Source organism: Aquarana catesbeiana, linkage group LG02, assembly GCF_042186555.1.
Source record: "Aquarana catesbeiana isolate 2022-GZ linkage group LG02, ASM4218655v1, whole genome shotgun sequence".
Taxonomy (NCBI): Eukaryota; Metazoa; Chordata; class Amphibia; order Anura; family Ranidae; genus Aquarana; species Aquarana catesbeiana.
Window position 1 is genome coordinate 175,693,674 of NC_133325.1, and position 12,735 is coordinate 175,706,408.

Genomic DNA, 12,735 nt, shown 5'->3' on the forward strand with positions numbered 1-12,735 from the left:
CATGAACGGATTGTTTGTTATAGGGTAAAGGTTCACATATACTTTAAATGCCACAGATTTTAAACTTTACTTCAGTTGTCAGCTGTGCAGTGTATAAATTTAGTAGGTCTTAACTGGATATCTTTTTATATCCAGTGAAGAGAAAATTGAATAACTATTTGCTCCCTACAGGACACTGGTAACTACACTGTTCTATAACCTGCTTAAGTAGTGCTGAGGGTTTAGCATAGTCTACATAGCTGAACTGCCAGATCCTGGCTTGAGTTCAGAGCTGAACAGGAAATGTTATGGATGTTAGTGAGAGCCAAACAATACATGGGAAGCTTGGCCTTATGTTTTCACAGCATGTCCCTGAAACACAACAGGGTCAGTGAAAGGCACAGAGACAAGGGTCAAAGTACATGGTGAAATGAATGACAATGTAACTGATTGCTGAAATGTATCAAAAGGTCTCAGCAAGCATATCTGTCCTGATTAGAGTTTCCAAAAAAAAAAAAAAAAGACAGTACTCCTAGAAACAGGGCCGGTGCTACCACTAGGCAAACTAGGCGGCCGCCTAGGGTGCACTGCTGCCTAGGGCACCCAGCCGCTGATTTAACTACTCTCCGTCTTGGCACTATGTACGTTTTAGGTGCTGTATTATAAATACCTCTGTAATAAATATAACCTCTAGTGGGTGCTGCTGCGATAAAGCGTGCACATCTAGGGGTATGCAGGGGGATGCCTCTGCTGCATTGTTACTCAGGCAGCTGCTCTGTAGTGTCATTATAGAGGAGCAGCACTGGAGGACTTGTCCTGATGGAACGGAAGCAAACATCCCCTGCGCGTCTCTATGATCAGTGCTCTCTACTGCAGCCACATGCTTCCTCTAGCGCCAGCTCCTGTCACACTGATGCTCGGCCAAAGAGGGTGGATTCAGGGGCGACAAATTTAGGTTTCGCCTGGGATGTCTAAAATCCTTGCACCAGCCCTGTCTAGAAAATTACTATTTAATAAGCCGTGTGCTTGTTCCATATGATGATACTTTTTTTTCTCCTGATATGCTTATCCACTGTTAAGTTTTTTTTCAAGTGACCTGCCATCATCCTTTTCAGTGCAAGCTTCAGGGTAAAGCTTTGACTTATCACTTCTGATCTAATAGAAGGCAGTACCTTGATCTTCAGAAACCTCCACCTAGGCTAATGGTAGGAACCAGTAGAAAAAGAAGTCTTCTAAAGAAAGTTGTAGTAATTTTACACAGCAAGTTTCCTGCACAATCAAAACAACAATTATTTTGTGTAACAATGTATGCCCATTTGTGGATGGTTTAAGGGTTTTGTCAACAGGCTTTAGTTTGCGTCAGGTTTTGCACATTCCCATATAAATCTATGGAAATGCAAAATCTGCTTGAAACAGATCAAATGCAGGTTAGAAGGGAGGTCAGCTGCTAGTTAAATGCACCTCTCAATTAATTAGGAATGATCTCAGAAGCATCTAAAACTAATGTCATTGACAAAAGCCCTGACAAGCCAGTACAACTGGACCTGTTGTACCAGGCCCAGCGTCCTCAGCTCAGCAAGGGGGGGGGGGGGGCGCTTAACAGACAGTGCAGAAGGAAAAAAAAAAGTGTTTTCTAAATTACACCCCCTCTCAGCCGCTCCAACTAGCTTATGGTGGTGTATTATTGCTATTTTCTGGGCCCCGCCTCGCTGATGTGCTGGTGGGAGTGGAGGACTATATCCATAATCAAAAAAATTTCACAATTAACTGTGAAATTAATGTAAATACATAAAATAATAAGCAAATATCATTCATATGAGTCTGTGTCCTTTTTATCTCCATATATTGCCAATTTTGTAACGAATTGTGCAATCGTGCATTTTTCCAAAATGCCAGGTGCTATTCCTTTACGTAAGGTGCAGACAAACGTGCTCCCACCATCTGTGTCCCCACTCACCACTTCTGTGGACCCCTGTGTAATAGGAATCAAATGCTTAGTATTATCCTAGATGTGCTTGGGCTTGTAGTCCTCTTTAATGATGGTCCACTTTATTAACCACTTGCCGCCCGCCCACCGTCAAATGTGGCTCTCGTTCAGGGACGTGGCCGCACCGTGTCTTTGACGCAAAATCTTCACCGTGTGACTAGGACACAGCGCGACCCCGATCCCTGTAAAGAGCCGATGATGCGCCTCTTTAACCATGTGATCGCTGTGTCCAATCACAGCCGGTCACATGTAAATTAGGAAGTGCCGGTAATCGTCTCTCATCGTCTCACACTGACAGAGTGTGTGGCGAGGAGAGCCAATCAGCGGCATCTCCTCGCAGGGGACAGCAAGACAGGTAATCAGGGCACTGATCATCAGTGCCCTGATTACAATAAAGTGCCAGCAATCCATGCCCACCAGTTCCAGCAATCAGTGCCCATTAGGGATGCCAGTCAATGCTGGCTTTCAGTGCTTTCTTATCAGTGCCACCTATCGGTGCCCATCAGTGCCCATAAGTGTGGCATGTTAGTGCCACCTCATCAGTGCAGCCTCATCAGTGCACATCAGTGAAGGAGAAAAATTACTTATTTACAAAATTTACAGACAAACTATAAAAAAAAAAATGTTTTTCTTTTTTTTTCTTTTTCTGTTTTCTTCCATTTTTTTTTTTTTAAATAAACCCAGCAGTGAAAAAATACCACCAAAAGAAAGCACTATTTGTATGAATAAAAATTTCATATGGGTACAATGTAGCATGACCGCATAATTGTCATGACAGCAATGAAAGCTGAAAAATGGCCTGGGCAGGAAGGGGGTAAAAGTGCCCTGTATTGAGGTGGTTAATAAGCCATGGCGTTTATATTTCTCCTCATTGATGAACATAAGGGAGGTAGTAAGAGAAATAGTGTAATCCCGTTTATTGATTTTATTTGTAAAATAAGTTTAATACACTCACTTTTCCACAAGAAAATGCAGACCTAAGCCAAACACTGGAAGTTCACATTGGCGTGCGTCTCTCCGACCGGAACTGATGTCACCACTTGTTGTCACCTGATGCCTTTTGACAATTCCCTGTGGGACTCTATAGTAGTGAATGGAGGGTCAAACCTGTCGTGTGAACCCACCCACAACCTTTTCCCTTTAACTACTTGCTGCCCGCCCTCAGGACATTTACTGCGGCAGGGTGACATGGGCAGGCTGGATCACATGTATGTCATCCAGCCTGTTCCTGCACTTTGTTTTAAGGTGGGGTCTGGGGAAGGGTCAGGGGTGGGGCTGAAGGGGGCCTATTGGGTACGCTGTACCCCATGATGTCTATCCTATCAGCGGCCCTGCCCTGACTACATCACTCTACTTCTGCTTTTAAATTGTAAGACTCCAATTTTTTTTTTTTTTTATGTTTTATAGTGTCGCAGTTGAGAGAGAAGAGTAAAATTTAAGTGTCCTGTAATAGAATGTGAAATACTGTAAATGAGCAATTACATAAACGTGCAATAAATATACAGTGGAGCACATGTGTCCATTCTATTGCACATTAAGGCAATGATAAACAGGAGCGGTTGGTTTATGAGGCAGCTTTATTAGACAGCTTTATTCATTAAAGTGATTGTAAAGCCTAAACATTTTTCAGCTTAATGCATTTCTTGTATTAAGTTAAAAAATGTTTAGGTGTCAACATCGTCCCCTCAGCCCCCCTTTACTTACCTGAGCCCTCATTCGATCCAGTGCCATGCAGGTCTGCTTTCCCCTCACTTCTGGGTCTCGCTAGCTTTGCTGGGGCACCGGGAGCCATTGGCTCTCAGTGCTGTCAATCCGCTCCCCATGGGGGCATTCGTGTACACTCGTACCCGAGCCCCGCTGCTGCGTCCATTGACACAGACAATGAAACGCGGCCCCGCTCCCTCATCACTGGCTTTGATTGACAGCACTGGGAGCCAATGGCTCCCGGTGCCCAGGCACTGGCCAGAGGGGAAGGGCCAGAAGCGCCGGTGGGGGACCCGAACAGAGGAGGTTTGCGGTCGCTCTGTGCAATTCCATTGCACAGAGCAGGTATGTATAGACATATTTGTTGTTTGTTGTGTTTTTTGTTTTTTTTTTACAATCCCTTTAATCCTTCCTTCTGTACCAGGTAGGGATGCCCCCTGTCTCCTCTATTATTTGCCATCTCGCTTGAACCCTTCCTTACCACCATCAGAAATAATGACAACGGTGTGAAAGTGGGCCCTAACCTACATGAATACGCGGCCTACGCAGACAACATCCTTTTTTATGTACAGCAGCCCCTCCTCTCATTACCAGATTTAATGTCCGCCTTCCATTCATTCCAATCATTATCTAACTTTAAAATCAACATTTCCAAATCTGAGATTATAAATATTAATGTTCCCCGTTCAAAGGCTGACCAAATCAAACCCCCTATTTCCCTTTCAGTGGAAGTCAGAAAATTTGAAATATGTAGGTATTCACCTCACCCTGAATTTACAAGCCCTATTTAGACACAATTATATACCCCTGTTGAATGATATCAGAACAGATCTTCGCCAATGGTCTTCCCTCTCTCATTCTTGGTTAGGCAAAATAAACATCATAAAAATGAATATCTTACCATGCATACTGTATTTTCCAAGTGCTACTACTGGGAGAGGATTCTTCTCTATTCTCCAAACCATGATCTCCGCTTCATCTGGAAGGGTAGGCACTCCAGAATATCTAGATGAACTCTATACCGCTCCAAACGAACTGAGGAGCTTGCACTCCCGGATTTAAAAAAACATATTATCATGCAATTGCCTTATCTTCTCGGATATCTGACTGGAAGTACGCAGGTAACACCAAATTATGGGTCCATTTAGAATACTAAGCGGATCAGACCTAACCGTACATGGATACCACGCACCTCTAGAGCTCTCTACTCCTCTACATCACCTTAACAGTTTCCACACTGGACCTCTGGGACATGCTTCATAAAAAGTTCTCCTGGACTTAAAACTCACCTTTAATGCCTCTTTTGCATCACAACTATTTTCTGCTTGGCTCCTTGGAAGCTGGCTTCAAGTCTTGGTCCCCCGAAGGTCCTCTACAGGAGAAGAGAATCAAAAACATACAAAACTAAAAAACTTAAACTTTAGACTAAAAAAGTCAAAACACAAAGGGCTGCCACCACATGGAAACAGAAGCCAAGTTCCAGCAAAGCTGAGAGAAAACAAGTAGAGAGGGGCCTCTAAGTGTAGTATTAAAAGTAACTTTAATGATAACATCCAATTTGCAACTTTGCAATTTGCATGTGTACGAATGTACAATGGGCATATCAATAGTAAGGGGTGTCATCGGTGGAAATCTTGATCTGCTCCTCTGCTCCTTCCTGTGGCTGCACTGTGTGCCTCACTGCTGTAGATGGTGAACGGCTGTGTGGTGGTGAGAACCAGAATGAGGCTTGTTGTGCAGGTGCTAAGTGACGTGGAGGGATGATGTCACCAGAATGCGACGCGTTTCCTATGCATGCTACGTGTGTTGCAGTAGCTGCACTTCTTTCTCAAGCATGACAGATCTAGCAAATGTATCACTGGACCCATAATATAAGGAACTACAGGGGGAGGTGCCAACAAGTACGGGGTTGTACACAGTATATTAGGCAGTAAAAACTAAGACATATGCAGCATAATGTTATGGGCAAAATACAAAAGAACAAGATGTGAAAAATAGCATGAATCGTTGGGCATATTTGCAATAATGAAGAAAACAAGGGCAAATCAGTAACAATGACAATAAAGATGTGACTAATGACATAAGTATACACGTACGATACGGAGTACATATATATCAATGTTGGGCTTTTGTTATGTATGGGCTTACATGTTCCTGTGACTTACTCTATGTGGGCCGAACTATTTGCCCATTGAGGCGTCGGTTAAGCGAACATAGAAGATTTATAGAAGAGGGTATGAATGATCAGAGTGTCCCTCGACATTTTTCTTGAGGTTCATAAAAAAATCTACTGTTGGACTCAGGTTTGGGTGAACAGATATCCAGATTTCTCCCGGAGGCTGAATGATTTAAGAAATTGTGTGCCAGGGAGACTTTCTGGGTTTATAATCTTGATGTTCTCTCGCCTGGTGGCATGAATGATGGAATAGAAATAGCTACCATTTTATAACTATCTTTTAATTCCCCTGATCCCTTTATTGTAAGGTATTCCTTTCTCCATTTTTCGTTTAACCTCATATTATTTCCATTTAATTTCCCTCAGGTGTCTGATTACAATGGGGGTGGCGAGTAATACTTTACTTGTAAGTATGTGCTGTTTTAGAATCTAATCCTGTTTATAGAATCGCTCTCTAAATTTTAATGCATTTATTCTATATATAATCACACAGTATTAGATAATCAGTTCATAGATTAATTTGATTCTTCGGTAGTAAATAAATCAATTTTATTCATAATATATATTTTATCATCTTATTGCACCACCTTCACAATATGTTATGCTACATGTTTTAGGTTCTGCAAAATATATCATGCTTTTACCTAAATTCGGTGTTCCCCTTTAAATTCCTTTTTTCCTTTTTCCACTGACAATTTTTGCTAACTATATTTTCATTATTAATTCATGCTCCACATAGTTAATAATATTGGCTGGCGTATCCTACTAATATCATATATTTAATATATATTATCTAATTAATTTCCCAAAGTACCAATAGCCTAACATTGCTATTAGGGATGAGCCGAACACCACCCGGTTCGGTTCGCACCAGAACCTGCGAACGGACTGAAAGTTTGCGCAAACTTTAGAACCCTGTTAAAGCCTATGGAACTCGAACGTTCGAAATCAAAAGTGCTAATTTTAAAGGCTAATATGCAAGTTATGCCCCAGGGGACATGTATCAATGCAAAAAAAGATTTAAAAATGGCCGTTTTTTTGGGGAGCAGTGATTTTAATGATGCTTAAAGTGAAAAAAAGTGTGAAATATTCCTTTAAATATCGTACCTGGGGGGTGTCTATAGTATGCCTGAAAAGTGGCGCGTGTTTCCCGTGCTTAGAATAGTCCCTGCACAAAATGACATTTGTAAAGGAATAAAAGTCATTTAAAAACTGCTTGCGCCTTTAATGTTACCCATGCCGAGACAAACGGCATGGGTAACCCCCCCAGTCCATTACCAGGCCCTTTGGTTCTTGTATGGGTATTAAGGGGAACCCCGCACCCAAATTAAAAAAAGGCCCCCAGGCCCTATATACTCTGAACAGCAGTATACAGGCGGTGCAGATTTAAGTAGAATCTGTTTGTAATTTTGAACTGGTACATTTTTAAAGTGTAGTTCCAGCCAAAAAAACTATTTTTAAGCTTTTTGGAAAACATAGGGAAGGGTTATCACCCCTGTAACATTTGTTTTGCTGTCTGTGCACCTCTTCAGAAGATTTCATCTCACTTTCTGTCCCAATGACAAATGTTTTTTGAAAATTTGGGGTTTTTAGTGAAACGAGGATTGGTGATAAAGCATCAGTGGAAAGGAGACACGTTTTCCCCAGATTAACTCTTATAGGAGAGAAGTTCCCTTCCTAGGGGTAGATTTCATCTCACTTCCTGTTGTCTCCTTCCGTTTGCAAGTAGGAGTCGTTTGTAAGTTGGATGTTTGAAAGTAGGGGCCTGCCCTATATACTCTGCAGAAATTGGGGCCTTAAGTGTTGATGTTGCCACAACACTGTAAACCCTCAGTTACTCTTGGTGGGTGCAGGAACAGGCCCTGCTGTGAAATATATTAGATCAAGAATTGTAATTACATGCACCTGTTGAACAGTGGTAGAAAAATTGGGCCTTTGGTGGTGCTGGTGCCACAACACTATAAGTCCTCACAGTTACTCTTGGTGGGCGCTGGAACGGGCCCTGCTGTGAAATATTATATCAAGAATTGTAATTACATGCACCTGTTGAACAGGGGCAGAAAAATTGGGCCTTTGGTGGTGCTGCTACAACACTGTAAGCCCTCACAGTTACTCTTGGTGGGTGCAGGAATGGGCCCTGCTGTGAAATATTATATCAAGAATTGTAATTATATGTCCCTGTTGAACAGGGGCAGAAAAATTGGGCTTTAGGCACTTGTGCCACAACACTGCAACCCCTCACAGATGCTATGGTTGGAGCGCAGGAATTTGTCCTGCTGCAAAGTATTGCATCAAAAATTGTAATTATACGCCCCTGTTAAACAGGGGCTGAAAAATTGGGCCTTGGGCACTGGTGCTGGTGCCACAACCCTGCAACCCCTCACAGATACTCTAGTTGGAGCGCAGGAATGAGCCCTGCTACAAAGTATTGCATCAAAAATTGTAATTACACGCCCCTGTTAAACAGGGGCAGAAAAATTGGGCCTTAGCCACTGGTGGCGGTGCCCAGAACCAAAAATGTTCTTACAAACTATCAGCATGAAAATTGAGGAGAAAGAGGATTGTCACTCAGCATAACGGGATAGTCACTCAGCATATGCAGTCTTGAAGAGATCTCACATTAAAAAAAAATGTTTGGGTCACATCAGCATCAGGTGCTTGGTAGCTGGTGATCTAAGACTGATTCATTTTTATGAAGGTCAGCCGATCGACCGATTCAGTGGACAGGGGCACCCTGTGATCGGTTACAAAGCCTCCAGCAGCACTGAATGTGCATTTCGAAAGAACGCTGGATGGAGGACAGGCCAGTAGCTCAATTGCATACTGTGCAAGCTCTGGACAGTGATCCATCCTCACGACCCAGTAACCCAGAGGATTTTCGGTGGGAAAGGTGCCCAAGTCTGATCTTGCCCCTAAGTAATCCTGCACCATGTGAATCTGACGCTGGTGATGGTTGCTGGAACCGATCATACCTTGGGGCTGCGGACTAAAAAATTGTCTGAACGCATCGGTCAGATGGCCACCTTCTCCACCCCTCCTTCTGTGACTGACCGAAGCCTCAGCAACACGTTGTCCAGGAGGACCAGGAAACTGTAACCTCCCAGGCTCTGGAAACGCGTTGCTCAAACCTTTCTGCAAGGCCTCCGAAGATGTTTCATCCTCTGCTCCCTCTGCGACGGCAAGATAAGGTCCGCAACCTTACCCTTGTAACGTGGATCAAGGAGGGTTGCCAGCCAGTAATGATCCCTCCCCTTGATTCCACAAATACGAGGATCCTTCCGTAAGCTTTGCAGGATCAGGGAGGCCATGCAGCGTAGGTTTGCTGAGGCATTCGGTCCAAAGTCCTCTGGGTCACTAAGGATGACATGATCCGCAGCCACGTACAAGTCCATGGGTTTCTTCGGACTGTAAATGATCCCTTGAAGACTGCTGCTGATGCTGAGTGCCAGACTCCACCTCCATGCTGACACAATCCTCCTCCTCCTCGTCCTCTTCCTGTGTGATCAGCAGGCACGCAGGAACACTGTCTGGATAAAGGGGGCCTTGAGAGGTAAGGAAGTCCTCCTCTTTCTCCCTCTGTTCTGCCTCAAGTGCCCTGTCCATTATTCCATGCAGCGTTTGCTCCAACAGGTGGACAAGAGGGACAGTGTCACTGATGCATGCACTGTCACTGCTCACCATCCTCATGGCCTCCTCAAATGGTGACAGGACAGTGCATACTTCCCTGATCATAGCCTACTGGCGTAGGGAAAAAAAAACAAGCTCCCTGACCCTGTCCTGGTGCCATAGTTGCATAGGTACTTAATGATGGCCCTCTGCTGTGTGTGCAGCCGCTGCAGCATGGCCAACGTTGAGTTCCACCTGGTGGGCATGTCACAGATTAGGCAGTTCTTGGGCAGGTTACATTCCTTTTGGGGGTCAGCCAGCCGAGCACTGGCATTATATGACCTGCAGAAATGCACACAGACTTTCCTGGCATGCCTCAGGACATCCTGTAAGCCCAGGTACCTGCCCAAGAACCACTGCACCACCAAGTTAAGGACGTGAGCCAAACAGGGCACATGGGTCAGTTGTCCCTGTCGGAGGGCGGAGAGGAGGTTAGTGCCATTGTTGCAAACCACCATTCCTGGTTTAAGCTGGCGTGGTGTCAACCACCTCTAAATCTGCCCCTGCAGAGCTGACAGAATCTCTGCCCCAGTGTGGCTCCTGACCCCCAAGCACACCAGCTCAAGCACCGCATGGCATCTTTTTGCCTGCATGCTTGCGTAGCCTCTTGAACGCCTACAGAGCACCGCTGGTTCTGAGGACAAATCAGCACAGCAAGAGGCCATGGAGGAAGAAGAAGAGGAGGGGGTGGAGGAGAGAGGTGTGGCAGAATCACTACTAGTAGAAGTGTGGTGGCAGAACAACCTCCAACACTACTGCACCCTGTCCTGCATCCTTCCCAGCTGCCAGAAGAGTCACCCAGTGCGCGGTGAAAGATAGGTAACGTCCCTGTCCATGCCTGCTGGACCATGAGTCAGCGGTAATATGCACCTTACCGCTGACCGCCCTGTCCAGCGAGGCCAAGACATTGCCTTCCACATGCCGGTAGAGAGCCGGAATTGCCTTCCATGAGAAAAAGTGGCGTTTGGGAAGCTGCCATTGAGGAACCGCACATTCCACAAACTCACGGAAGGGGGCAGAGTCTACCAACTGAAAAGGCAGCAGTTGAAGTGCTAGCAATTTAACCAAGCTAGCATTCAACCTCTGGGCATGTGGATGGCTGGGAGCGAACTTCTTTCGGCGGTGCAGCAGCTGGGTCAGGGAAATTTGCCTGGTACAATCTGACGTCAGTGTACCGATAGCAGATTGCCCGCAAGTACTTGGCTGTGACACACCTAATTCTACACCTTCATTCCTCTCAGTGCAGGTTTCAGAGAGGACTGAAAGTATAGTGGGGTTGGAGATCCCAGCTGATGAGGAACAAGGAGAGGTCCGCTTTGTTCTTTGGTGTGGGTCTTTTAGGTACGCTTGCCAACAAACTGCATGGCAGGTCGACATATGTCTGGTCAAGCATGTGGTGCCCAAACGGGTGATGTTTTGGCCACGCGAGATACGCTTGAGACATATGTTGCAAATAGCAGAGGTGCGATCTGATGCACTCGTCTCAAAAAAGGCCCACACCAAAGAACTTTTGGAATAACGCGCAGAGACAGCAGCGCATGTGCTGCCCTTAAGCTGGCCCCTGGAGGGCATCCTGCCTCGTTGGAGATGTGCCTCCTCCTCCTCTCTCCTATCTGGCACCCACGTGGAGTCAGTGACTTCCTCATCATCCCCTCCCTCCTCATCACTGGAGCAAAGCTGGCAGTATGCTGCAGCAGGGAGAACATGACTGCCAGATTTCTGTCCTTCTTGGGCACCCCCTCTCTGGGCTCACGTTACTGCCAGACAAAGAGTACTCTGAGCCTGGGAGAGAGAGAATGAGGAGGATGAGGACAGCTTGGTCATCCACTCTACCAAGTCTTCGGCATGTTGCGGCTCAACGCGGCCAGCTGACGAAAAAAAGGACAAGCGTGTCCCACAGCCACGTGCTGATGAGGATGCACCGTGTCCACGACCAGCACTGTTGCCTCTAGACACAGAGCCTGCTTGCCCTCTTTTATTGGCTTGTGACTGTCTGCCTCTCCTTGTTGGCCTTCCAGACATACTAATGGCCTGCAGTGAGATGTAGCTGCACAAAGCTGGGATGTATATATATACTGATTATACTGCAGCTAGCAGAATCAACTGCCTGCCTGTGGTATTAATAGGATCAGAACACCAGCAATTGTCTTCAGGTAGCTTTAGGTGCACACTGTGCAGAGGACACAGTACAACAACTGCAAATACTGCAGCTGCCTGCCTGTGGTACTAATAGGATCAGAAGAACACCAATTTTCTTCAGGTAGCTTTAGGTGCGCACTGTGCAGAGGACACAGTACACTAACTGTAAATACTGCAGCTGCCTGCCTGTGGTATTAATAGGATCAGAACACCAGCAATTGCAGTGCACTAACTGTAAATACTGTAAAAACACCTGCCTGTCAGTATATTAGGAAGAGAATAACAGGAACGGATCTAGCTAAACTGAATACAGTGTATGTGTGTAATAAAAAACTATATATATAATATATATATATATATATATATATATATATATATATATATATATATATATATATATATATAGTATATATATGCAACACCTAGCATGCATATATATATATATATATATATATATATACACACACACTAACACAGCTAACTGACTCGCCTGCCTACTCTTATCTAACTTAAATAAAATGACACTGTCTGTCTATCTCTCACTGCCGCTGCAACACACTACACAAGGCCGCCATGCAGGCACCCTTATATAGTGTGGGGCCTGTACTAAACCTCCTGAGACATAATTGGCCCAAGCCACCGTGGCTTTGGCCAATTACGGCTCACTGTTACAGACGGTGCTGTGATTGGCCAAGCATGCAGGTCATAGTGCATGCTTGGCCAATCATCAGCCAGCAATGCACTGCGATGCCGCAGTGAATTATGGGCCGTGATGCGCCACTCGAATTTGGCGCGAACAGCCAATAGCGTTCGCAATTCGACGAACAATCGAACAGGCGATGTTCGAGTCGAACATGGGTTCGACTTGAACTCGAAGCTCATCCCTAATTGCTATATATGTACTCCATATCGTATGTGTATACTTATGTCGTTAGTTACACCTTTATTGTCATTGTTGCTGATTTTGCCCTTGTTTTCTTCATTTTTGCGAATATGCCCAATGATTCATGCTATTTTTCAGATCTTGTCCTTTTGTATTTTTCCCATAACATTATGCTGCATATGTCTTAGTTTTTACTGCCTA

At 44.8% G+C, this 12,735-nt stretch overlaps 1 protein-coding gene across 1 annotated transcript in view; it reads left to right on the top strand.

Moving 5' to 3' along the window:
- The window catches only part of ZBTB39 (zinc finger and BTB domain containing 39), a 221,811-nt gene that overhangs the window by 68,822 nt on the left and 140,254 nt on the right, over nt 1–12,735 (top strand). The window contains exon 2 of the transcript XR_012241554.1: nt 6,213–6,252. The gene's annotated coding sequence lies outside the window, so the exon portion shown is untranslated. The remainder of the gene's footprint in view (nt 1–6,212; nt 6,253–12,735) is intronic.